This window comes from Strigops habroptila, chromosome 3 (genome assembly GCF_004027225.2).
Source record: "Strigops habroptila isolate Jane chromosome 3, bStrHab1.2.pri, whole genome shotgun sequence".
NCBI classification, from domain to species: domain Eukaryota; kingdom Metazoa; phylum Chordata; class Aves; order Psittaciformes; family Psittacidae; genus Strigops; species Strigops habroptila.
In genome coordinates, this window is record NC_044279.2 from 77,995,248 (window position 1) to 78,020,250 (window position 25,003).

The 25,003-nt window shown below is 46.9% G+C and overlaps 1 protein-coding gene across 10 annotated transcripts in view; it reads right to left on the minus strand.

Annotated features, from left to right (window-relative positions):
- The window catches only part of TCF20 (transcription factor 20), a 133,770-nt gene that overhangs the window by 83,049 nt on the left and 25,718 nt on the right, over positions 1-25,003 (minus strand). The window contains exon 1 of one of the 10 annotated variants that reach the window (XM_030479635.1): positions 938-1,012. The exons of the other annotated variants lie outside the window; for them this stretch is intronic. The gene's annotated coding sequence lies outside the window, so the exon portion shown is untranslated. Of the gene's footprint in view, positions 1-937; positions 1,013-25,003 lie in introns of those variants that run through there. 10 annotated transcript variants of the gene reach the window in all.

Sequence of the window (25,003 nt, forward strand, 5' to 3'; positions counted from 1 at the left end):
AAACCAAGGCATCACTCTGTGTAGCTTAGGTGCAAATCTGTGATCTGCTTTCTCTCTTTGTACACAAAGAATGAAGGTGATAGTGAAGCTGACATCTAAATCCTCACTATTGCACATCTGAGATAACCCCGGCTGTTTTTGTTTTTCATACTCAAATGTATGAGAAGGGAGAAAGACAGGAGGATTTCAACCCTTGCCAAACCCTGTCGCCAGCCCCGAGTTACAGATCTATGAACTCTTACATGGGATGAGGGCTCTTTGCTTTTATCTCCTTGCGCAGCGCATGTCCTCAGCCCTTTGCAAACAGATGTTTTGCCCTCCGAAAGAGAAAAGAAGGAAGAGAGAGAGAGAGACGGAGCACCAGCACACAGGAGAGAGCGCGAGCATGAGCAAGAATGCTGTCTGCAGATGTCAATCAGGACTTCAGTCTAGGTCTAACCTGCCAGTCCTGCAAAAGGAGGATACATGAATTTTCTAGTTGGATAGTCAGTATCATCAAACAAGAAAATTGTGAGGTTTAGATTGTAATGCAGTCTCACGTTCAGTAAAAGGGCCTCGCTACATGGAGATGATGTGGGACTGAGGAGCCTATTCCTAGCACCTTAAAAATTAAAATTTCACTACAAATATTCTAAAGCAATGGTCGAAAATAGCACAGCATTTCAGACCGGTTTTGAACAGCATGGTAATATTGGCACGGGGGAAGTGATTGTAGGTAGAATACTGTCAGGTTTGGGGAGAGCTTTCTCTGCATTTTAAAAAATTATATGAAGGAAAATATTCTTGGGAATGCAAAGTCTAATGATTACATGTATATAGAGAGTGTCATCTCTATCTTGGCGTTTAGCAGAAATCAACTCCCCCACACCAACACCCTCCCTTCTAGCCACCCACCCTGATATTCTTCTTCACCACTTCCCACCCATTAACCCAGTACCTGCAGTGCAGTGTTCAAGTGGGACTGGCGGAGCTGCTGCCGCTGTCATCTCCTCGGAGCTGGCAGTCACCTGCCAATCTCGCCCCCACTTCCTCCTCCCTCCTGCTCCCCCCCACCCCTCGTCAGTGCAGCTTTCCCTGGGGATAGATCACTCTTCCCCCCCCTCCAGCAGCCTGACAAATAACTACTGTTAACTCAATAATATCCCCCTCCCAGGTTTTTTAATTACCAGCCGTCCGCAGGGCGCGAGACTCACACGTACAGATTGGAACGGGCCAGAGAGGGAAGACAGCAACAGGGGGTCATGGAGTTCGGGCTGACACCGGCTTCACGCCGACGGATGGGGTCCTTGTCCTCCATCCACATGGCAGGGCTGGCACAGGCAATCCACAAATCCCAGTGGGATGCTGCCGCCTGAGCAGGTGCAGCGGGGGGTAATGTGCCACTGTATTTGGGGAGGGGGGAGGTGGATTTAGTCTTGCAAGGGCTGATGTGGGAAGCTGCTCCTGCAGGACAAGGAGAGAGAGGCTTTGCTACACCTGCTGAGGAAGCACCATCCATCCAGGACAGCGTTTGTTTATACGGCATTTTAAATGAGAACCAGAAAAAAGGTGGGGGAAGGGAGAAGGGGCGGGGGGGGGGGGGGGGAATCAGGTGCATTTCTGTTTGTACATCTTTACCAAATACATCTGTGTTTTCACATATGAAATGGCCTTTTTTTTTACCCCTTTGCAAGGCAATAGTCTTATTTTGCCATTTTTATTTGCTGAAAATTCATGGGACTGTGGCCTTGTATTAAACGGGCATGGCTTTCTGACCTTTCAAACAAGCTCTCCACCTAGTATTTGTTTTTTACACTTCCATTTACACTCCCTTGATTTTTAACAGGTCTGAATAAGGCTCTTTTTTTTAAAATATGAAGTTTTATCTAAATAGTCATAAGCCTGTTAGCGCTCGAGTTGTCCATCGAACTTCCCCTCCCCCCCAGAGGTTAAACAAAACCAGAAATCCTTTTGTACTTGAAATAACAAGCTGGGAGGAAAGGAAGAAAAGAAGGATAAAAACCCCCAAGCCCCACATTCTGTCCTTTTTAAATCATAAAGAGACACTGAAAAAGGGGCATAAACACAAGGCTTCCCCCCCCCTCCTTCTTCTCCTCCTCTCCTTCCTTTGTAGGTCACCTTTACTATGAAGACATTGATGCTTTAAGTCTTCATTTGCTTAAATCAAGAGAGTAAGTTCAACACCCCCATCAGGTAACCACCATCCCCCAGGCAGGGGGATGAAAGGGAAGGGGCATCCATCCCAGCCCTCCACCCTGCATGGGGCGAGGACAGGCTCTTTCCTGGGAAGAGGCAGGTGTTTTTCGAGGAGGACAAGCCTGAGAGCACAGCAGCAAACACGCTGTGCTCAGGTGGAAGGGGAGCAGGCAGACATGTTGTATTGAGGGATAGCCGCATGACGGCCTCTGCACTCCGGCAAGGGCTGAGGAAGGCAGTCAAGGGAAGGCACTTTGGCAGCCGCCCCTCAGCTTCGGGGGAGCATCCTGGCAGGCGAGAGAGCCCCCACTTCCCTGAAACAAACAACAGCTTTCCCAATGCTTCATTAAACTAACACAGCTTCCCGCCATTGCCCCGGCAACCGACACAGGCCTCCTGTTTGCCAGCTGGGGGAATTAAAGGCAGCCTGGCAGCCAGCCCCTGGCTCCTCCGAAAGCTCCTCTTACACTGTCAGAAAGCACCCCCAGGTAGGGGATGGGGCCAGGCGACTCCCAAGGTGCTACCTGAGATGGGGCAGGAGCCTAGCAAGCTATGGTCACCAGGGACCTCACCACTGCCACCAGTGCTGGTGCTCGAGGGCTCGCCAAAATGATCCCTGGAGTGGAAAAGGACCAAGTAACCCCTTGGATAGGCCAATGGAGCAAAGGTAGACACTACTCCCCATCACAGCATCACCTCTGTCCAAACATGATCAATAGTTCACACTAATTTGCAACACACTCCTCTCACTGCCCATCTGCCAGCTGAGTTAGCAAATCACATGCCCTTGTCCCTGGTTTTCTTCCTTTCTCTTAAATCACATACACCACAAGGTAGGCCTTAGCGTGAGCCCCCCCCTTCCATTACCCTCTTGGTGGACTCTGGAGACCACAGAGGACAAGCTGCCCCATCCTTCGCTGTTCTTAAAGAAAGCCATCTTAGGAAGAGCTCCAAATGAAAACACCGATGTTGTACCGGCCTTGAACACTCAGACACCCTCCCGCCCGCCCCTCTGCCTGCTCCCGGTCCAGCCGTTCAAACTGAGTAGGCAGAGACGTCCCTCCTCACAGCCACAGCAGAGGAGCTCCTTACGCTGCCCAAATCCCAAAATTAGATCCGCTGGGCAGTGTGGGTGTGATGTGCCAGCTGCTTCCAGCACCTTCCTCCCACCACCACAAAGGAAGCTCGCCAAACTGGTGAGGGGAGGAAAACACCTCGCTGCACAACGGCGACACATAAAGGAGCACTATTCACTCGCTCGGGCATCCACATCTGTTTTGTCCTGTTTTCCATGACTACTGGCTGTGAGCAGAGGTCTCAGAGGGAGGAGCATTAAGTATTTATTCCAGCTCTCAGTTTTGTCAGCTTCTGATGCCACCACCGTGTTTCGATTCTGCTTCAAAAACAACATTGGGGGTTTTTTAATCCAGGGATCCCAAAACAACCCTGCAAAGGTACCTCCAACCTCATCAGCAGCAGCCTAGAAAGGCTTTCCTTAGCTCTGCAGCACACGTTTCACCACAAACTTAACTCCGACCCACTTGTGTCATGCCTCTAAACAATTATTATGTCCTACTCCTCTCTTATTTTGTGATAGTATTTTGCTTTGTGAAATACTGCTTAGGTACACTTAGTAGAATTAAGAAAAAATTAAAGGAGAGGAAAATAATGAAATTCATACATTCCAGAATCTGGCCATTACTCTGCACTGCACGAGGAAGTGGCACACTGAAAATGTGGAGCTGTTTTTAAGTATTAAATAACATTCTCTAGCAATCTTTCAGAGACAAATGTACAGGCAGTACATCCAAGCAACCCTACAAAAATTATCCCAGAGATCCCACCTCAGTGACAGGAGACAGCACTATAGCAAAGGGTATCTGTGCAAACCTTGAGCAGAGGGAAATAAGGGGCTGGAAAACAAAATAAAAAACACCTCCCTTCAGTCTAAAGCTCCCAAAAAGAACTGTCGCAGACCATGAAAGGGGAGTCTTTGAGGTTAAGAGGAAAAAGTATGAACCTTTTCACATCATCCACTGTAAATTATAGCAGCAGTGGAAGCATACTGCCTTAGCTTGGATGGGAGTTGCAGAAAAAAGGGGAAGCTTTCAGCTACTTGCAGGAGAAATTACGAGGCAAAATTGCACGGGGAAGATGAGGGAGACCACTGCAGGTAATGGCCATTAGACTGGCAAGACAGGTTCAAAGCTCCAGGCCAGAAGTCCTGGTTTAACCGTGTGTCTCCTACTTTGGAAGTTTCTGATATTCTGATCTTCTGGTTCTCTCCTTGTGCAAGACTCTGACCTCTCAATAACTCACACATGCATGCACACACACACACACACACACACACACACACACACACAAAAGGCAGGTTTCTGGTTCTTAAGCTTTCCTTCACAGCTTTCCTTCACAATAAGAAGTTGAATCTGGGAGACCTAAACCCAAATTCCTTCCCCCAAACAGAAAACCAATTTATGTTTAACCTTTTTTTTCTTTTTTTCAAGTAGTGCCAGGGCGTGGAGGGAGAGGAGGCTGACAACCCTGAGGCAGAGGGACACCTGCACCAATCTGGACTGCTCTGTGCCCTGTCCCCACCTCTCCAACTGGGAAGCACTCACAGCCTACTGTTGCCAAACCCACTTTTATTCTTTCCATGCTCCTCACTAATTAAACCTTCAGTCAGGTCTGCCTCTCCTCCCACCTGGAGTAGCTCAACTCCCTGCTTTCACATTTTTTTCATTCTTCCCCAGACCCAGGAGATTTAAGTTTCTTGAGTCTCAAAGCTCCTGGATGACGGGGTGGGTAAGGAACTGTCTCTCGTCTCAGGTGAAACACAGTTCCCCTCTGCCTGCCGTCCTCGGGGGCTGGATTTCAGAGCAGAAGAGACTGCTGTCAGCGAGCCAAAGGCGCGCAGGGGTAGGGGAGGTGCTGGTCTTGTGTGTGCGCCGCGTCCTCCTTCCTCGCTGCTGCCATACATGATTAATCATCCCTGAGACACGCCCGCTGCTTCCCTCTGGCTCTCCAACAACCATAACAGCAGCGGCAGCAGCAGTTGAGAGCAGGGAGACCTCCTCAGGTTCCCGGCCCCAGCCCAGCGAGCATCTCCCAGCAGGGACCTCTGATCCTCACACACATCCCTCTCTCGCACGCGCCAGCCTGCCTCATGGCTTCGCAATTAATCGCTCCCTTCCCCCCATTTTCAAACTCGGCTCGTCTCCCACCCCTCCCCCACCCCCCGTCCATCTGTGTCTAATTGCATTTCATCTGTAGTCATTCTCTGGAAAACTCACCGGGAAGGTGTCCAGGAGACTAGCACAAGCTCAAACACGCACTTGACACGGGGAGCCGGGGGGAGCCCGGCTGCTCTGCCGAGGTGGATTGGGGGCCCACCTCTCGCCTCCCTGCTCCCAGCCCGGGCAGGGGATGGGGTGCCTGCTGGCGGGCAGGAGGCTGGCAGCAGGGAGAGGCGGCACGCCGCCAGGAAGGGCCAGCAAGAGCTGGCGGGGCAGAGGTGAGGCTGCTCAGATGGCAGCTTGTGCTCCACCACCACAGGAAGCTCTTGCTCCTCTGCTTCCTCTGCCAAGCACTGCCGGTGGGCTCTGCCAAGGCCAGTGCTGGGGGAAAGGCAGAGGAGAGGCAGGGTCCTGCCAGCATGACCTGCAGGATCTGGGGGCAGGATCCAACAGCAGCCAACAGGATCTGGGGGCTCCCATTGCCTCTGCTCTCCGGGATGCTGCCCCCTTCCCCATACAGGCGCTTTCCACTTTCATTACAGGTGTTCCTGCCTTGTCCACTGCACGCTTAAACTGGCCACATCCCAGCTGTGCCTGGTGCGGTGCATGCAGCCCTGCTGGTCACACAGCTCCTTGGTCCCACCCCATCGCTTTCCTGATGCTCCAATCCCACATGGCTTCCTGTAAAATCCATACGTTAGCCAAAGACTTGTTCACCCTGGGAAGGGAGCAATAAGCTGGGCCCTGAATAGACAGCACACTGGGCACTGGGCACCAGCTCATGCCGTAACCACTCTTACTTGACACCACCGGAGCAAGCAGCTCAGCTCTTAATTGCGTATGAAAAATGCCCACACAAAATAGTCCACAACAGCAGAGCGCCATAAACTTACACCCCAGCTTACTGCATGCCAACTTCCCTGCATAAACAAGCATAAGTGCACAGTGGTTTCACACTACAAGCAAGGTTTCCTCCTGGAGAGGCAGGCCCCAAACGCAGGCTATTTAAGGTGTTAGACTAGGGGCTGGGCACAGACCACAAGTTCATTTTGCATAGGCTGGAGCCACCCGACTTCACTGCTGCATAACACAAAGGTATGGGTCTGGAGGTCAGCTTGGCTTTCAACACGGGAAAGGTTCTCCACCTTTTCCGCAAAGAGTCAGTCTTCCAGCTGTGGGAGGGTAGGGACTGAACTACTAACCCATATAACACCACCTTAAGCCTTGTCCATTCGCTGCCAGAACTTCAAGCATTCACAGCTCTGATAAGGGTGACATTTACTTCAGTAGGCCAGCATTTTAAACCCAGACTAATCTTTTTCAACTTTTTTTCCTCCAGCTAGCCAGCAGCTCTGCAGGCAGATTTGCTTCTATCCAGGCTACCAGTGAGGAGAGTGATTACAACCAGGTAACTCCCAGGTTTTCCCTTTCATTTGCCTTCCATTGACAATGGCTGCCCACCAAAATCAGTCCAAGAGATGCAAACACAAAAGTAAGCAACTGAGTTACCATGACTAATAAGTTACCATTTGCCAGCTGAGTCACACTAACACTGAACCAACCAATCTCCGGATGGTTTAAGCAAACATTTTACTGCTTACTGAAGTGAAGAAGGATCGCAAACTACTAGAGTCTAGATGACAATTTATAATCTCATCATGGTTAATCAACTTGCTGGCAGTCATCGGTTCATACACTTTGCTCTGCCAGTACCAGATTGAGACAAACCTTTTGGTTCCACCAAATGCCACAAGCCAAATGCATTTCTGCAGTACAATTGCAATACTGTTTGTGGTGAAGATGCAAAAAGCTACTATATTTTTATCCTTTTAAGCCCCTTCTCAAAACAGTTATTCTAAGGAAAAGTGCCATATTGAAGCTGTTCACCTCCAGAAGCAGATTCAATAGAAACATAAGTAAATATATCTTTAAGTAAGCACAAAAATCATCCTACCTTATTCCTAGGTATTGGACACTGGACCAAGAATCCCAGAAGTCTGGGTTCAGTTCCCAGTTTTGATGCAGACCTTCTGCACCATCTCAAACCACAGAGCACGGTTCTTTATGAAGATACAAGATGGGGACGCTACTAGTTTTGACACAAAGCAAGGTAGAATGCATGCATTGATGCTTGTTAAAAACCTTTACACAAAAGACAAGGGTTGTATAAATAATTAAATATAAATACAACAGATTTACCACTGCCCCAGAATTCTGACTTTGTAAGGTAGTCTACAGAGAAGGGTATTTTCCTGATGCTTACTCATTTAATGAAAATAAGTACCTGTAAGAGAACAGACAGCACTCCATCTGCAGATTAATTTTACCTGCTTTCAATGCTAGTTCAGAGCCAGCACATGCCGGGAGTAAACAAAATCCATTACAAGACAACAGTTTGTGACAAATGAGAGCAACACATGGACTGAGGACCACTGAACAAGTCCCCCATGCAGATCAACATCACAGAAACCACCATCACTCCTCTGAACTCTTGCAGAGGTCAGGAATTGGGCAAGACACAGAAACTTACCTATCCTTCCTCTGCTAGGGGCACTCTGCTCTGTGTCAACACACGTCCTCCGTGCTGGCAAAGGAAGTTTTTACTGGCATTGTCTGAACCGTATCGTTACAGTGCAAGGACTGTCAACCCTGTCTCTTTCATCAGCACAGAGTTCTCCTTATCAGAGAAGCACAAAAGGGAGAGAGAATTATGTACACACAAGCAGTGTTTCTCCGATGCTCAGCATAAAAATCTAATCAAAATTGTACCAGAATGGTGATGTGAAAAGCACCCTGCCAAGTCAGTAATAAATATAAAATTCATATCTTACATTTCCACAATGTATCACCTCTCATCCTGCAGTACTTTACACATTGTTGGGACTCGGATGAATCCCCAAATCAGAACAGATTTGTACTGGAATCTCACATTTTTGTTGGCTTCACGTTCATTCAAATTACACCCTTTAGTGAGAGTAGGATAGCAGCACTTAAAATGGCCCCTTGAATGCGGCAGAGGCCATTTTAAACAGGCCCAACTCCTTCCAGCCACTGGACTCGTCCCCTCCAGTTTGTCCCCCATGCACCCCCTGTCCCTCTCACTCTCTGAGCCCTGTCCTCGGCCCTGGTCCCCCTCCCACTCACCCTGTGGCAGAGGGAAGACAAAGTGGTATTCTCAGGGTGTATAAACAGCTAGCTCACCCCACTAGGCCCCATTGATGATATCCTAACTCCAAATACAAACCATCTAATTCTGCAGACTGCAGCCACTGACATCTGAGCAAGCCTCAGAGTTAAAGGGCAATAAACCGCTATCTTCTCGGCTTTCACTCTTCCCAAGCAATACCACTGCACAGATATTACACACAGCATCTGCAGAGACCAAGAGCTACGTTGGCAGTACTTCTGGCTGCGTTGAGCAGCCAGAAGTAGTAACAGCTTCTCCTTTTTGTGAAGGCCTCGTGAATTGGGAGAAAACTAGAGGTGACAAGGAGTGAAAAGTCACAGCCCACCTCCCTGTGGCTCATTATCCTAATACCCATCACTGAATCCTTCCTGACAGATGCATTTGCCAACGAGACTGATGGGAACACTGAGCAGTGACATTCCTTCTTATCCCATCAACATGCCTATATGACAAAACCATGTCCATTTTTGGCCTAAATATTTCATCTTCTGAAAGACAGATGCATAAAATGTAGGAAGTGCCAGAAAACTCTGAGGAACACTACAAATGTTAGTAGCAGGAGGTACCTTAAGACAGAAGTGCTGACTGTAGTCCTCCACACAATATACCATACCTGATCACCACAGGTCTAAATAGGGAAAGCATCTTTAAAAGCTCAGCTAACACTAACTTGTCTAAACAAACACCAGATTGTCACAACTACTCAGGAGCCATGAGCGGTAGTTCAGTTCTTCTAAATTCTGATGTTGCCTCTAAGGAGCCACAGACGATCTCAAACTCCTCTGCCTCATCACTAGCGGTAGCACAGCTAACTAGGGATGGCAGCAGTGAAATGCACTGCAAGGTTTCCCTTCTGTCAGTAAGATTTTGGAGCTCTTAATATTTTTCATATTCATATCTATTCACTTCTTTGTGGCACTGCCTACAAACCAAGTACTTAAGGAAGAAAAAACCCTTGGAAGCCACAACAATATGAATGATTTAAAGTAGCCCATCCAAAGAAGAAAAAAGAAGCTACTAATACTTGGAGATGCTTCCAAAAGGAGGTACATGATAAAGGTATTCTTTATTTCTTCTATATTTCCAAGTACATTTATCTGCAACTACACTGACAAAAAATCAGGACACCTCTGGCAGCAGAAACACAACTGTAGCCCACTCAAGAAGCAACTCCTGACATTAAAAAAAAAAAAAAAAAAACAAAAAAAAAACCCCACAAACAAAAAAAACAAAACCATAAAATAAAACCACCACCCCACCATGTCATTTAGCTTTACAATGAGACGATAAACTATACATCATTTGTCTTCCTTTTCCTAGTATAGATAACGCTGTAGAACAGCCTCACCCAAAGTGTGGTCCACAGGTCGCAACTGGCCTACAATAGGTGGTCCATGCAGCATGCTATCTGCAAACAACACTCAGCGAGCCATGGCACCTAATAAAACTCCCTATCATAGAATTATAGAATGGTTTGGGTTGGAAAGGACATTAAGATCATGTAGTTCCAACCCCTCTGCCATGGGCAGGGACGCCTCACACCAGACCATGTCACCCAAGGCTCTGTCCAACCTGGCCCTGAACCCTGCCAGGGATGGAGCATTTACCATTTCTTTGGGCAACCTGTTCCAGTGTCTCACCACCCTCACAGTGAAGAACTTCTTCCTTATAGCTAACCTGAACTTCCCCTGTTGCTCTGTGTCATTTTTCTCACCATAAACACTGAATGTTTTCATGAGTATATGACAGATAAGCATTTACATCGAAATGTAAAACATCATCCAGAGTGCATCTATTTTGACCAAAGAGAAGAGACAGTATAAGACCTGGAATTCCTGAGAGAGCCAGCCATCACAACTGAAACATCAGCATTTTCAACTCACAGTCATTGCAATGATGATGGCATAGGAGATGCAGGATGCATCGGTGGGCAGTCTCCTGGAGAAGACTGTTGTAACAGAGCTACTTTTATGTACAGGTGGGCGCTGCTGCAAGCAAATAGCTGTGCTTGCAGTATTATTAGCAGCCTCTAGAGCTGACAAGCATCAAATGTTTTGGTTGCAATAATACCTGAAAGCCAGTATTTAATTCTAGATGAAACCTACTCAAAAACCTCATGATGAAATAGAAGGTTGCAGAAGAGCATCAAGTACCTTACCAAGAACCAGAAATCAGTTTATGAACACAAGGATTAAATACGAGAGCTTGCTGAGCAGTGGTCAATGAGCTGGGAACTGAACTGTCTACAAGCCTCTGACAGACACAAACTAAAAAAGGGCTCATTCAATGCTACCTGAACTATGCTCAGGTCCAGTGGAAACCAAGAAAGGAAAAACATAAGCCTGTTGCTGCATGCGGAAAACAGGACAAATCACCTAAACAGGGAGGCATACAGTCTCTTCTTCTTATAAAAACATTGGAAATGCAATCACTTGGGACAGCTAAAACTAAGCTGAACTCAACCACCAGAAAATGTGCAAAAGGAAGAAGCACATCTACTGTGTTTTGATAATGTGAAGGCAATCAAATCAGTGGGATGAGGTTTTTTTGTTATTGCTGGCTAAAGGATATTCAATTCCACAGCTAACGGCGACTTACTATTACTTATCATTGTCTACCCAGGGTTCGGTGTGGGACAGTCCCTGTCACACATGAATGTGACACACCTGTACCTATAGTACAGTACTGTGCAGGAGGCTTCAGGCAGAACCTCCATTCCTGACTCTTTGAGGATAATCAAATAGCCATGCTGAATCAGGCTGGTGGTTTGTTTGGCTTAAAATGTATATACTCCAACAAGTAATTAATATTTTGAGTAGAGAAGGCCTTTGTGAAAGAGTCACCATGCTCAACTCCTTCAATTAAGGTTTTAAACGTTCACATTCATAGATTTACACCTCCCACTTGTCCTTCAGCAATGAGAGAAAAGACCAGAGTTTAAACTCCTGGTGCCTCAAAGATGAAAAAAAGAGAGGGAATATAAAACCAAATCCTCCAGAAAACAACAGGAAAAAAAAAAAAAAACAAACCCAAACAAACAAAAAAAACCCCACACAAAAAAAAAAAATAAAACCCCCAAAAAAACAAAACAAAAAAAAAAAACCAAAACCAACCACCAACCAAATTTAAAAAAAAAAAAAGGGGGGGCACCAAAAACCTACCAGGCGTTTTATCCATCTCCAGAAAGAAGAAATCATGTTCCGGTTGGTCCGCTGAGAAATTTGTCTCTTCCTGTGTTGATAAATGTGTGTGTAAGGTGAATTAGAGAAGCAACTTGGGCAACTGGAGGAGAAGACCTGAGCACCCCAACTCAGGTGTGGGGCTGCTCTGCACCCCAACAAGGGCACTGGGAAGAGGGCAGATGTGGGGTGAGGGGATCCAGTCTCCCTTAGTATCTTGGCAAAGGCATTTCTGCTGTGCGTGTGGTGAACTCGGTTCACCCTGGCCATGGACAGGTATCCTGGGGTGACCAGGGTGTTTGCGCATACTAACTGCAATGTCAAGGTGTTTGCACCTGCAGTGCTTACCTCTTCAGTGAGGGAAATGGCAGCAGGATGCGACTCTTACCTGCGCCGTGCTGGTGACATCACAAGCAGCTAATTCCAGCCTGGTTGCCATGGAAACCACCAGGCCTCAGCACCAGTTAGCGGTTCAATATATAATTTACTTATTCTTTTTCACCTAAGTGATTAGGACTCAAAATACAGAAGCATGTCACAGACCTTCAAATCCTCTGATCATTTCAGTGGAATTTCTTGAAGGCAAACACCAGCCTGAACTACCGAGCTGTGCACACTCCAGGGAAAAAAACCCAAACAAACAAAACCCAGGCAAATAAAAGCCAAAACCAAAACAATCCTCTCCTCCGCTGTCCCCTGCCCTCCCAAGTTTCAAGGGAGACAAACGCTGCGGCTCCTGAAGATTTCACAGGGCTGTCACTGTCTGAAGGAGATGAGCCAACAGCAAAGGAAGAGATAAAAGCCCAACGCAGGAGCTGCAGCATCGGGCAGGACCTTTGATCTGTTCCACCTGGGACACCACATCCCGCAGGAAGCTGCTGCCCGATGCTGCTGTCAGCATAAGGCACATCTGCACTGCTGGTGATGGCCAGCAGCAGGGTTCCAGAAAGTCCCTTTTGGCTCCTTCAGACAACCATCACACATTAAGGAACAAGTCTCTCCTCTCAGCAGAAGCCGTTATTGAGCACTGCTAGTCAATGCAACACCAACCAGAGCCCTGGGGAAGGCACAGCTCCATCTCCATCCCCTCTCACAACCCAGGATTGGTTGCCTGTATTTTCCACAACTTTTTTAACTAGTGCTGCAGTCAGAGGTGAAGTGATTTCTCTGCTTTTTCCACTGCCTAATTAGTCGCTGCAGAAGCTTGTGCAAGACCTAAAGGTTACACTTCAACATACTGGTCCAGTGAGAAAAAATACAAATATTTTTACTGGGAGAATTTTCAAGTGATTCATCTATCTTCAGGTAGTTTTAAAGAACTGGTCTTACTGTTTCTTATTCTGCTCCATTATGTTTTAAACCAGTATCTTTCAAAATGGGAAGTTTTAAACATTAACTTTGAAAACCAGCTGCTTTGTGGTTGAACCACGCAGTCTGGCAGAACAATAGGAACAGCAGCACTGCCTGGGCCCCCTGTTTCAACCCAGCATGAGCCACTCCCCTCTTATTTCCCAAAACAAGTCATCCCAAACTATCTCTGCTGCACGCCTTCTCCTCGCTGGTCCTTCCTCACATGCAGAGTTGGCAGTAGGGAAAAGAAGACAACTACCAGTGAGACCCAAACGAACAAAACCAGAGGCGTTATTTTGGCACAGTTTTAAATCAGGCACATGATTCTCTAAAGAGTAAAAGAAGTAAAAAAAAAAAAAAAAAAAAAAGAATCCACAGACAAGAATCTTTCTGTAGTTACTTTTTGTTCACGTTCCTGAATGCTCTACGTGTTAGAAGTTCTCATCTGCAACCCATTTGAAAGCCACCAGGACAAACTGGCAGGGAACTAAGCCATTAGCACTTTCGAGAGTTCAAGGGGCTATTTTCTAGGGAAAGGAGTGTACTATCAGACACCAGGATTACCTCAAGAGCAAATTTTAGAGGTCCTCCTACTCCAAATTATTTAACATGATAATTTAGAGTGGACCAGTGCTTTCATTTGTGCTCCACTTCCTTTCTTTCTTTGATCTGCAGCATCTCCATTCCTCACCCTTTGCATAACCCTCTACATTCCCCACAGCTCAACACCAGCTTCCCTCTGGCACCCCTTGGTCTAAACTTCCTCTTCTTATTTCCATTACTGTCACTGGTCCCCTTCTGTCCCTTCATGCTCTCACCCTAATTCTACTGGGTCACAAGGTGCTTCCCTCCTTCTCTAACATTAGGATCTGGTGCACGGTCTACCAACATCAACTGTATTAAACAGCAACAAAACCTTTGAGAGTTTTCCAGGAGCTACCCTGATTTCAACACTAAGGGAAATACAGGATCACATAGGAAGTGAGTAGTATCAGAGAGAATAAAACACAGAACCAGGCTGATCTGTACTTGGGGCACTTCATTGTCAGAACTGGATCGCACCCCTGACAAATTGGAACAGATTTATGCCAAGACTAAACCAGAAAGAACCACTAAAAAAAATGGTATTGTTTGGCTGTACATCGAGAAGTATGATTAAAAAGATGATTAAATGTTTCTATTTTGGGCAGAAAAAAAAATAAATAAAACCAACCAAAAAAAAACCCCAAAGAATGTCTTTAAAACTCCTTTGCTACAGCAGCTCATTTCATACAGAGAACGAGGCAAGAAAAACATGTTGCAGTGACTTTAGCTATGGGAAAATGACTGATACTTTGGATTGAGCTGACAGCTGACTTAAGAGTCATCACTAGGGCTAACTTCTTCCTTCTCCACACAGCCTACAGCGGTCTGGCATGTCTCAAAACTTGAAAGAAAGAAAGAAAAAGAAAGGAGAAAAAAAAGCTGCTGATTTCATAGGGAAGAAGCTTAAGAGGCTGTTTGGAGGATGAAGTCAAGTACATATGGTTCTATTTATTTGTTTGTTTTGGGGTGGGGAGAGGGAGTCAGTGGCAAATTCTCAGCCCTAACAACCAGCTCACAATAAAAAGAGCTCATGAAGTCAAGAGTTCCTCAAGGAAAAGAAACGTTCTTAAAATTTGTATTTATTACATAAATGGCAACATATTTGCAAGATTCAAAAACTCAGGCAGCGTCCAGCTCAAATGATTAAAGAGTGTTTCTCCTTGAGGCCACCATTTGAATCCGGCCCGTGTAAACTGTAATCCAAAACTGCGTTTGGATAGCAGGTCAATATAGTTTACATAAAATGCCCCGCTTGCACTGAGGTGATACAAAACAGGTACACGAGGCAGGTCATGTCCTAACGCACACTTAGACCTCTCCACCACAAACCAAACACAGCTGCATTTGAATGCATGACCAAAGTTTTCTGCATTTTCTTTTAGCAGGAGGGGGAAAGAAAAAATCTCCTTAGGAAACACTGTACAAAAATAATCCCTTCTCTGTGCTTTATGAATGAGAAGTCACATAGAAAAAGGCAGGAAATGAGGTAAGGTTGCTTTTTTCCTCACTCTATATCGTGACCACAATGCACACATACATTTCTGAGTTTAAGAATATAACCACATACTCGTATATAGCTGCATCTCATCCAAGTGCTGGTCACTTGGGAAAACTTGGGAATTCAAGAATTCTTCGCCTCTGATCCTACAGCCATTACCAGTTGGGAGCTAACATACATTTCTTTTTTTGTTCATCCTGAAGCTTTGAATTATAATTTGCTCATTAGCCTAATAAATATCTCATCGTTGTGTGGCCTGGAACAGCAGAAACAGCAGTTATTAGAACAGTTCCCCACTGCAGCAGAGGAAGCTTGTCTGACCTCAGCATCCCTCAGCACCTTAAGCAAACACGGATCCAGTATAGCCGTGATCCTCATGGAGCTTTCCTGCTAACCCAGACATAGCAAAGCAAGAGGTTGCGACTCTCCTCCCTCCAGAGCGCACATAGGCTCTTCTCCAGTCACAGGAGAAATATCCAACCCCCAAAGGTTTTCTCCATCTGCTCCCAGGGAAAAAAGGAATTAACAATCCATGGCACAGGGGCAAGAAGTGCTGTAAAAAAGGTTCACTGGCTCAAGTGCTTCGTTTGTGCTGAGCATTTCAGTAGTGACCAACATCATTTCCTGACATTCCATTTTTCCCAGGTTGCCTCTACATCTGTCCTGTGTCTATGTGAAACTCCTGTTTATATTTGGTCCAGAGCCTTGACAGAAATGCCCTCTTAGAATGGAAGGGTAAAAAAACCAAGAGGGACTAACAGCTAACAGATTTTTTGAAAAATAAATAAACCCCAACAACAACATTTCTCAAAGCATATAAAAGTGACCCCAAAATAATGAGTCTGGGTTTGGTTGGTTGGTTGGTTGGTTGGTTGTTGGGTTTTTTTAAAGCCAAGATTGTGATTCGGATTCTGTTGAAACCTCCCCTGGCCCATTCCCAAAACATATGCGTGATGAGAAGAGCGATGACTCTCCCAAACACGCTAAGTAGGGTAATTTTGGGACCTCCTCCAAGATCTCTCTCCATCTGTCCATCTCCTGCCCAGCAACTCATCATGCCCCCAAATCTCTAACTTCAGTCTGATCTCCAGCCCCAACATTAGCTGCTGTCTCTGCCACATGCTAATCTGGTCACATTCTACTCCAGAGCAACATCTTTGCTTTTCCTGGAGTTGCCTCCTTCCACAGACTGACACCAGGGAAATTCCCTGGTTTCCATTCTCAAAGCCAAGTGGTCGTCGGGGCACAAAGGGGCAGAACCTCTTGCTGGCAAAAGGGAGAGGAGCAATCCTGTGACACAGATCTTCATCAATCCCAAAAGCACAGGCATCAAGTTCTGCCTCCTTTCTACACCAGCTCACACTAGCTCCAGTAGCCCACTTGTCCTGTTTCTCTCTGAGGTTACTTTTCAAGCAAGGCTGAACGTTCTAGCATCGTTATCAGCCCTAGTTCAGCCCTGCTGAAATCCCCTCACTTGCCTGCAGAAAATATGGAAAGAATTAGCACTGATCTTAGGCCCCAACTACAAACTGTCCCTATAGACAAAACATTTAAGTACTGATGTTGCATGTACCCAGAGGAGATGGCAGAAAGACTCTTCTGCCTGCAGCAGGTGAGAGACAGACCTGCAATTTCCCTGGGAATCGGGCTTTTTCCCTTAGCCTTCTGATTTACAGCACAATCAATAGGTTTCTGCCCACTGCTGCCACCCCCTTTAGTTTCAGAATTGATGGGCGGCAGTGCTCCGGCACTAGTGTGCTACAGACAAACTGCAGAATGCCACCAAGGCGAGTGCTCCTCTGAGTCACACAAGGCCAGCACAGCACAACACAACCAGGCCAGGCAGCACGCTGGAAAGCTCTGCGCTTCTCAGCCTGCTGAAGCTGGGAAATACTATTAAATGAGGATAACAGAAGAGGGCAAAGGGTAGTGGCAGACAAGTTAGCTAAATAAGCTGAAAACAAATTCTTGGATAACACATCGAGACAATCCAAGTCTTTACTTCTGCCGAGAGGGGCAAAGAAGCCCCTCCTGTCTCTTTTCTCCCTCCCTCAGCACGTTTCCCTGACTAGATCTGGCTGAAAAATGATGTTCTTACTAGGTTAGTTTACCACAGCACACTTGCAGCAGTAACAAGGAATGTGAGAGGCAACTAGGTCCCTTCTATTTGTCAGCCATGCTGATCTGTATCTACTTCAACCCACCACGAAGCCATGCCCTTATAAACAACCTGAAACCACAACCCAAACCCCAATACTGCCTCATATCTGAGATGCAGATTTCATCTCCAAATCGGGAATGGTACAGATTAAGTCCAAGCCTGCTTCCATTCAGATTCTTCCATCTGCTTCCCTTCCTCCAGTTCAGTCAGAAGGGGTTCAAGCCTAATTCCTGCCTTCCCTCTCAGACACCCACAACCAGAGCTTACAAAGGGAAGCCCTCTGGTGCATCCTCTTCTGGAGAAGCTAAACAACATCATCAGCAGAGACAGGCTGGAGTCTGAAGCACTGCATGTTGAGTCCTCACCAAGCACCTTCCCTCCAGTGTTATGGCACACCTTCTCTCCTCTCCCTGAGATGCATGTGTTGGAAATGATACCGCATCCATGGCACTGCCAGTACCACTTAATACGAACCTGCAGCTTGACAAGCAATTACTTAGTGCATTATATCAACAAGTACCTGGATCATAACTTGCCACCCAGCCCTACCCTTTCACCCTCCAACACCTTTTGAGGGCATTTTCCAGGAAAAACTTATCACAGGCCGGCTCCCAAAGTCGAACAGATGTAAAAATGTCTTAATTACATTGCAGTAGATCACACGCCTTTTCAAAGCTTTAAGGAAACAAAACACAAAACAAAACAAGCCTTGTCTCAAAACAAGCCTCTCCTCCCCCTCCTCGCAGAAGGGCCTGAAGGCACAGCTGGATCCTGGCTGCTGGTGATAAAGCTGGTTTCAGAAGCCACTAGCGCTCACTCCTTCCCCAGGTGTGACTGGGAAGCAGGTTCTGTTTCAGTAAGGACAACCACCAAAAACACTCTCTGCCCACAGCCTCGGGCACAAAGCCATGCTCCAGCTCAGAGGATGGCCTTTAAGCTGGCAGAGTGGGGAATATTCCAGGCAGACGGACAACACTGCATTCCTTTCCCTGTGAAACTTGTATGAAATGCTGCATCTTAGACAGACACTTATTACTGTTTAACACTTGCCAAAAGAAAGAGAGGAAAAAAAATTAATCAATATTCCCAACCTGCTCAAGAGCCCATATCTACAAAAGAAGGAGAAAAGAAATGCTAAGAGGAACAAGAGAGGAAAAAGAGAGTGTTTTCAGATTAAATGAAAGAGAGAACCAACAAAACAGAGATGGTCAGCAAGTCTCTTCCAGAGACCAGCAGCTGTACAGCAGCTTTTTACAAGAGGACAGATTTTATAGCAAGCCAGAGAAGCAGCAGCTCTCTCTGAAGAGGTGCACGGTAGGGGGTGAAGAGAAAGGAAGCTAAAGGAAAACTCAAGCTGCTTAATTTTGTCACTGGGACCAGTGGACAATAAGCTATAAAACACGTTGGCTGGATGTATGGATAGGAATGAACAGAGGGATCCCTCATTTTCATCTCCAGTGCCTGCAGTTCTGGCAGGAGGCTCCCTGGACACTTGGACACAGAGTGCAAGTGAAGTTTCTTAGATGCAGGCACCACCCAAGAGGAGGCCTTGCCAAATCACAGCCTCTGCAGCCACAGGAGAGAAGCACATGGAGGTGCTTTGACAGTCCAGAAACAAAAAAAAAACCCAGCCACTATCTTAATTAAATTAGACTTTCCTACAGATAATGAAAGCATCCACAGTGGCATCAGATAAAAAAGTCAGTTATAAAGAAGTACAGACCCTCACATTTCAAAATATATAAAAGCCAACCAACAAAAACATGAAGTAGCTTCTCTCTCAGGGTTGTAGCTCCAAACTATCCATGAAGAATGTTTTTTAACTTTCCAATCAACCCTTGGTCTCAGCTCTAGCATCACAGCCAGCTCCAGTGTCCAAGACAACATATCAGACTGAACAGCTCAGTGGTCCAAGCAGCGTGGTGACATGCCTCTGGTCCTTATGCTACCACAGTAATGAAGTGAAGACCATGCTGCTTCACTTCCACTGAGATACCCAAGGACTCACCCCATCACTGGAGAGTTTTGGGTGACGAACTACTTGGTTAAAACTTTTGGCCACTAGCAGGAACCCCAAATAGTTCCTTTGAACAAAAGACTTCATCACTAATCTGCAGAAGAGTCCTACAAAAAATAGGACTAACCTGCAAATATCAGAAGATTAGATACCCCTTCCCAATATGGCTTTACAGATAAGAGTCCTCTGGGGCGGAAATGTGGCTTACAACAAAAACTCGGGGGAGGGGACCTAGAAGGACGATTGAAATGTAAGGCTACATCTATGATAAAGCTCTTCTAGGGAAACACAGCCAACAGCAGAAAGACATTTCTGCTGTGCAAAACCCAGCATGGCCTATCTTCACCTGAACTGCCCACCCACAGGGTATAATCAGCAAAAGCACATGTTCCACTGGCAAGGGACAGGCCAGACAGGCAAAGGCAGACAAAACAGAGGGCCTCTGAGAGGTCTCTGCATCCTCCGCGCTCCCAAGGCAGAGCTGGAAGTCATCACTTCAAAAAGCTAATGGAAAAAAGGGAGAAGGTTAGGGTGGGGGGAAGAGATCAGACTCTGTATTTCAGATTCCAGGAGCTGAAAGAGAATAAAAAGCTCGTTGAAGCCTAGCAATACGCTCTGCTAAAACCCTATGTGCAGGCACAGAACAATGCTGATTTTACACGAGAAACGAGGTGGAGGGAGAATGCAGGACAGTGCTGTGTTTCTACATTAGGATTTTTAAGTACACTGCAGGATTTCTGTCTCAGAGCACTCACTGAGTTACATCAGACTGTAATGGCCTGTTGATTTTGAGAGATTATGGCAGTGCTGCTGATGCAGGGGGAGAGGAGATGGAAGGAAAGAGAAGATACGGTGTATCAGTCAGCATGCACACACATTTCAGATGATCACCTACACTCCTGGGTGAGAAAGACACAGGGGATTCCCAGGACACGACCGCACACAAGACCCTGTCAGTAATCTAGGCTGGCACTGGAGGCAGTTTTGGTCCATCATAGAATCATAGAATCATAGAATCATAGAATCGTAAGGGTTGGAAAGGACCTTAAGATCATCTAGTTCCAACCCCCCTGCCATGGGCAGGGACACCTTGCCCTAAACCATGTGGCTCAAGGCTCTGTCCAACCTGGCCTTGAACACCGCCAGGGATGGAGCATCCACAACCTCCCTGGGCAACCCATTCCAGTGCTTCACCACCCTCACTGTAAAGAACTTCTTCCTTATATCTAATCTAAACTTCCTCTGTTTAAGTTTGAACCCATTACCCCTTGTCCTACCACTACAGTCCCTAAGGAAGAGTCCCTCCCCTCCCTGATCCCCATTTCATTCCCCTGAGGCAGCAGATGCCAAAAGCAACATTTCTGCAGGGGAGTCCCATCCAGGGTTGGCAGGACCAGAGCCACATGGCATGGCATAGCAAGTGTAATGGAGGAGGTGAATCCCGTGCGCAGCATGTTCCTGAGATGGATTCAGCCTCACTCTGCCAGGCTGACAACTTTTCCTGCCTGCCTTTCTCTCTCTCCTGTATTTCACAGAGAAGATGGTATCCTTTCCTTTTCCTTTCTTTGCTCCCGGGCACAAGCAATCAAGAACAAAGGATGAAAGAAAAATGCAGGGGGGTGGGGGGGGCGAGGCGGGGGAGGGACATTTGAGAGTTAAGGAGCAATCTTCAGCAGAGAGAAGAGAAATATTATTTTTTTTAAAAAAGGAGGAAGAAAGGAGATGCAAAGGCTTGGAAAAAAACACAATATGCAAATGAGGCAGAACAAAAATCAGAGCTGGAAAAAAATAAAATCAAATCACACCTAAGAAACCCACCTCGCCATCAGCTCTCTGTCTCTCAAACAGGGGGAAGCCATCGGGGTGAGGGGTTCCCAAAGCCCTCCATCTCCAGCACACACCCGTGGCTCACTGCAGGCAAGCAATCTGCCCTCTGGGGCACAGCAAGGGAAGGGAAGAGGGAAGAGGGAAGAGTAAAGCGATTCTGGAGCAGTGCAAATCCTTGTTTTCTCTCTGAGGTAGGGAGCTGTGGGGCAAACAGAACCAGCCAGGTGCTTCTAACATGATGTTTGTCAAACAATCTGATTTCAAGCTTCACTGGAGTAGTCCCTCAGCAGCTGCTTTAATCTACCGCAGCACTTCTCCCACACAGCAGGCTGCATTCCCCTTGTCCCTCCTCCACTCTTCCTCCAGGACCAAGGTCCCCCAGGAGCAGAGACCTCCACCCTGGCTGGCAGTGTGTTGCCTCACAGGCCAACCACCTCAGGCCATGCCACAAGCTAAGCAGGATCGGGCTTGAATTGGAGGTTCCTAAAGGAAAAGGGAGATCCTGCTGCTGCAGATGACATCCCGTGCTCAGTGCAGAGCCCTCACACTGCTCAGAGGTGGGTGTCAGCGAAGGTGGCCTCTTCCCTCTGGACTGTGGAGTAAATAACTCATCCATCAGCTTGTTCATTAGTGACACTGTAGCTGGTGGTGTGTTATGACACACTGTAGTGCAGTTACCCTTCTACTCATCATCATTTATTTCTTCTCCTTCCAAGGTATGGCAAAATATCAGTGTGTGCTCCTCAGCTGCAAAGGAGAGGTATAAAAGGGAACTAGGAAGCAGTAGGATTCCTGGCTTTTGGAACAACTCTGGAGCTGACTCACCTGAAACATGACTTTTTAGCACCAGCAGTGCTCTCCTTTCTCGTAAACAACAGCTTCTTTGCCACAGCTTTTTCTCCTTAATTCCACATTTCTACTCCAAACATTGTTAGTTGTTTGTTCGGTTCTGCCTGCAAACACCTGATGCTAAGAACTATAAGCTAAGAGTTGGTCTTTACAAAAACAAACCGTTTTGTATAAAGTTTATCTATATCAGAAAAATGGATTATTACTTTTACTTACTACCAAGGAGCATCATTTAACTTAGTAAAATACTAACTGCCAAGCAGTACAAGTCACAGCTGTGTTGCAAGGGCCAGTTAAAAAACAACTTCAAGCAGCTGACAAATTCCACAGCAGAGGTGTCTACGCGCTGGTGGGGCACATAAAAGCCAAAGCAAAACCTTGCACTGTATTTTACAAAGGACTATGGATATCAAGGTAAAGCAGACACAGGAAGCTATGCACAAACTGAGGGCAGTAAGTTGTCTAAGGGGAAAACAGCAAGAGTACAAAAATGCAGTGGTGAGGTGTGGAGGGAGAAGAGGACAAGTTCTAGCAGAGCTCTGTGCCAGGCAACGACCCGCGAAGGTCTCTCGCACCTCCAGCACTCAGAGCAGCTGCAGGCACTGGCAGCACTGCCCAGGAGCTCCCATGCTCCCAAGAGTGACTCCCTCACCTCAGACACCCACAGGGAGGCAGCAAGAAGACATATGATGTCTCAGTTCACATCTTAGCCAGGTCTGTGTCCCCATCAGTAAGAACCGACACCACAACTGACACTAATTGGTTCTCTTGTCATGCTGCAGAAGTGACAAGGACCACATGGGCACAGACAAGAAGCCTCCCTCTCCCCGGTCCCCCCAAGTCATCGCTAGGTACCCTGGTAGGAACAGTGTGCTTGCATAGCTGGTATTGCCATGATGTGTGTGATGCTTGCTGGTGAATAAAGAGCATCACTATCTGGAGCTGTCGAGCCTGCGTCACTCACTGCAAGAAGCAGGGGGGGGAAGACAACTACCAGCTTAAACCAGATTTTACTGGTAGGAGCACCACCAGCATCCAGGCTCTCTGGGACTGTACAAGGGAACCTGAAACGTTACCAGCTGCAGTTGCAGCCTCCATCCCCTCCTTCATCCTGGAAAAACAACAATTAGCACACGTGTGCATTAGTGCATGCATGTGTTTGCATGAGCCTGCAGTGCAAACATATACAATAAACAGAGCGAGGAAGAAAGGGATTGTTATTTGAAGCTCAAAGCAGCTATTCGTAAAAATCAGTGTGCAAGTGAGAATGAAAAAAGAGCAAGAATTACTTTCATCTTTCTGGGAGGGAGAAGGGGGGCAGGGAATTAAGCACACACACCCCCCGAGCAATGCCTAAGAAGAATTATGCCGCTCGTGATAAATGCACTTCTCTGGTTCTGTGAAAAATCTGACATAATGAAAGTACCTTGAATGCAATTACTGGCACTTGTTTAGCATGGCAGGGCATTGCACTGCCACTGGGCTCGCTCCTCTCTGCTCCCAATTAGCATGCCAAGTACTCCAGCCACACACATGGGCTCACGGGTCAGGGATTGGTGCGGAGGAGCAGCAACGAGCTACCTGCCCTCCAATGAGGGAGCAAGCGATGTGCTGGAAAGCTCCAGCTTCCTTCATTTTACATTCTCCCATCCCTATCACACTCTTTTCCTCCACTCCTCCAGGGTCTCTGGAGGCAGTGATAAAAACCGCAAATTCTCCCCCTCCTCTCTCAGCTGGTCTCATTCACGGCTCATGGCAGACCCAGTTTCCTCTGGGGACTCACTAATGAAGACGGCCAACGTTAATCTCTTTCCCCCTCCCTGACGGGTCGATTTATAGTTCCACGGAGAGTCCTGGATTGCAGCCAGAGGGCTTGACACATTCTTCTTGTTCCAAGACGGAAGGGGGGGAAAGAGACAGGCGCGCGCACACACACACACTCTGAAGACACACACACGTGCATTTATGATTTGGATTTAGCTGCAAGATGCAGCTGGAAAACCTGTTTACCTGTTCCAAAACAGCAGCTGAAGGGAACAGCAACCAACAGTGCTTTTGTATATACATGTACACTCCAAACATCTTTGTGTTTCCATAGCACCTCTCTCAGCCCAAAGACACCAAATCACAGGGATCACTCCCTCATCGCCAGGATGAAATAAAGCATCAGTTATGTGCCAGCAGCATTACCCGTGAGTCATTATGAGAGGAAGCAAATGATAACTCCTCCAGGATAAACGGCGGCGGGGGGGCCAAAGGGAAATTTTAGACAGGCAGAAAGTAATGAACTGGAATTTGGCCAGGATACCGAGGTTATTGTCCCCTCATCTTGTGGAAAGTGCAGTGGGATCTTTAACAATCGATTGATCGAGGCCTCAGCTCTACCTCTCATCCATAAGAGGTTCCAGCAGTAGTTGCAGCTTCTCCCAGGAGCAACACTAGTACATGAGCTCAGGAGGGGCTCAGAGAGACATGCACCCCTGTGGTACCCCCCAACCTGCCTTTCCTACAGCGCTCCATGGCATTGCATGCACTGGAACCCGTCAGACCTGTCATTCTCTTTTCAAAGGAAACTAGAGAGAAGGAAAGAAGGGTATATTTTTACCACTGAGCTATAAGGGAGTATCCCTTCCTCCCCATCAGCCTTTAATTCTTTCCCCTTTGGCAGTTGCTGCTGTAGCCTCACCGCATCCCCTAACTTCGCACTATTTGTTTAGTTCAGTTCCCCGTCCGCACACCGGACTCGGCCGTGATGACAGCACCGCTCTGCTAATAGGGTCAGTCAGTGAGCTACTGCTGCAGAGCCGCAGGGGAGCACAAAACACTGCCTTTATTCCTGTAAGACCTATACATTACCTCCTCACCCCCGCCCCCTCAGGAACCAAGTGGTGGATTTAAAAGGAGCACTGTCAAGTCAT